Below are 2,730 nucleotides of genomic sequence, written 5' to 3' on the forward strand. Positions count from 1 at the left end.
TCCTGCCTCCCAAATGCCAGCCAGACTCCCAAAATTGCATACGGACGAAGATTCCTCCCACAAGAAAGGTGCCAGCAAAGAAATCTCTTGCTGCCCAAGGAGTCTTTATACTGGCAAACCCACTGCAACAAAAAGATAAAACTTCCAGTCCTTCTTTCCTGGGGATAAGGACTGTTGTTTCCTGTTTCCAGCCCTGCCTCCCAACTACCAGCCAGGCTCCCAAAATTGCGTATGGATGAAGATTCCTCACAGATCAAAGGTACCAGCACAAAAAGTGCTTGCTGCTCATAGAGTACATAGCCTGGCCCACCAACTGCACCACAAAGCCAAATCTTCCAGTGTTTCTTTCCTGGGGATAAGGGTTGTTGTTTCCTGTTTTCAACCCTGCCTCTCAAGTGCCAGCCCAACTCCCAAAATTGCATACGGACCAGGATTCCTCCCACAGCAAAGGGGCCAACACAGAAAGCTCTTGCTGCCCAAGGAGTCTCCAGGCTGACACATGAACTGCAAAAAAAGCAAAGGTTTCCATTCTTTCTTTCCTGGGGATAATGGTTGTTGTTTCCTGTTTTCAACCCCTCATTTTTTCCAGAATTTCCCACATTTTTCCCCTTTTCCCCCCCATTTTCTTTTTTTTTTCCCCATTTTTTCTACATTTTCCCAGGTTTTTTCCCATTTTCCCCATTTCCCCCCATTTTCCCAGATTTTCCCCCATTTTTTTCCACATTTTCCCAGATTTTTTCCTATCTTCCCCCAGTTTTTCCACATTTTCCCCCATTTTTCCCATTTCCCCATTTTTTCCCCATTTTCCCAATTTCCCCCCCAATTTTTTCCATATTTTCCCATATTTTTCTCCATATTTTTCCCCCATTTCCCCCCCATTTGTCCCCATTTTCCTGGATTTTTGGGCGCCCAGTTTTCCAAATTTCCCCAGTGGGAAAAAATGGGCGGAAATTTGGGAAAAAGCAGGAATTTCAGGGAAAATGGGGGAAAATTGGGGAAAAAAGTGGGAAAATGGGGGGGTGGGAAAAATGGGGAGAATTTGGGAAAAAGGGCGGAAATTTTGGGGAAAAACTCAGAAATTTGGGAAGATGGGGTATTTTGAGAGGAAATGCAAGGAACATTGGGAAAAAAGTTGGAAATTTGGGGAAAACAGGTGAAAAATCACAAAAAATAAGGGAAAATTGGGAAAAATTAGGGGAGTTTGGGAAAAAATTGGGGAAAAATGGTGGAACTTGGGGGAAATGAAGAAATTTGGGAGAAATGGGGTGAATTGAGAAAAAATGGGGGAATTTGGGAAAAATTGGATGAAAAATTGGGGAAAATTTGGGAGAAATTGTGAAAAATGGGGGGAAATTTGGGAAAAATGGGGGAAAAATGGGGGAAATTTGGGAAAAATGGATGGAATTGAGAAAAATGGAGGAATTTGGGAAAAATAGGAGGAATTTGGAAAATAATTGGGGGAATTTGGGAAAAAAGTGGAAAATTTGGGAAAAATGGATGAAAAATTGGGAAAAATGAGGGGAAATTTGGGAAAAACTTGGGTGTCCCCACGGGGTTCGGCCCAACCATGGACCCGATGGCCCCGGGATCAGGTGAGACCCCTTTCCACCCCCTGACCCCTCTAGCTCCCTGGCGTCACTACCCTGCCCCCCCCGGGTCTGGGTTGTGACCCCTTCCCCACCCTCAGACCCCTCCCCCACTCTGTGACCCCTCCCCCACTCTGTTGCCCCTCCCCAATCCCGTGGTCCCTGCCCCATCCCGTGGCCCCTCCCCCACTCTGTGACCCCTCCCCCACTTTATGGCCTCTCCCCCACTCTGTGATCCCTCCCCACTCTGTGACCCCTCCCACACTTTATGACCCCTCCCCCACTCTATGGCCCCTCCCCCACTCTGTGACCCCTCCCCCACTCTATGGCCCCTCCCCCACTCTGTGGCCTCCCCCCACTCTGTGACCTCTCCCCCATTCTGTGATCCCTCCCCCACCGACAGCTTCTCCCTGCAGAGGTGTGGGCAACTACCCAGGCAGGATGATGCCTGACCCTGGCAGGCAGCAAAGTCCCTGCCCTGACACGAAGAACCCCGGAGCACAGGGACCCTGCTCTGCATGACAGCCCCGGGCACCTCTGGCTGCATCACCACCTTCCCACCCCGCAGCCATCGCTGGCAGAAGGAGCCCACCTGCACTGTCCCTCTGACGGTGCTGCAGGGAAGGCCTGCCCTGGAGAACATCGTCCTCCTGTGCAACAGAGAAACTGGGAGAGTCCTGACAGATGCGCGAGGCTGTGGGATGTGGTAGCTTTAGGAGATTCCTCCAGGAACACAAACGACATTGCCCTGCACCTGTAGACTCACTCTGCAGAGGAGTGTGAAGCAGTGTCCCCAAGGGAAGTCTCAGCTGAACAACTCCCATCTTTCCGCTGCCTTTAACCTCCCTCTGCCTTGCTTCTCTTCTCTTGTGGCTACAGGCAGTGCCCTCGGCCCTACTGTGGGCTGTGCAGAGGAGCTGTTCCTGGGCAGAGCTGTCTCTCTGCAGTGCTCCCCGCTTACCAGGAGCTCCCTGTGTACCAGGAGCCCGGCCCAGCTGAGCAGCACAGCAAGAACCAAAGGCAACCCTTTCTCTGCCCGTCTGGGTTCCCTGCAGGTGTCCCTGGGGCTCCAGGGGAACCTGCTGTGGAACAGGCTGAAGGAAACAACGATATTCACCCTCTTCTCACATCTTCAGTGACACTT

The 2,730-nt window shown here is 51.1% G+C and overlaps 1 long non-coding RNA gene across 1 annotated transcript; it reads left to right on the top strand.

The window, feature by feature from the left end:
- Window positions 1-5: 5 nt before the first annotated feature.
- LOC127463281 (uncharacterized) lies at window positions 6-498 on the top strand. Its single transcript, XR_007900749.1, has 2 exons — window positions 6-68; window positions 451-498. It is a non-coding gene; the product is annotated as an uncharacterized LOC127463281 (long non-coding RNA).
- The last annotated feature ends 2,232 nt before the right edge of the window (window positions 499-2,730 follow it).

This window comes from Manacus candei, unplaced genomic scaffold, assembly GCF_025592945.1.
Source record: "Manacus candei isolate 608988 ecotype Guabito, Panama unplaced genomic scaffold, ASM2559294v1 h1tg000153l, whole genome shotgun sequence".
In the NCBI taxonomy this organism is placed as follows: Eukaryota; Metazoa; Chordata; class Aves; order Passeriformes; family Pipridae; genus Manacus; species Manacus candei.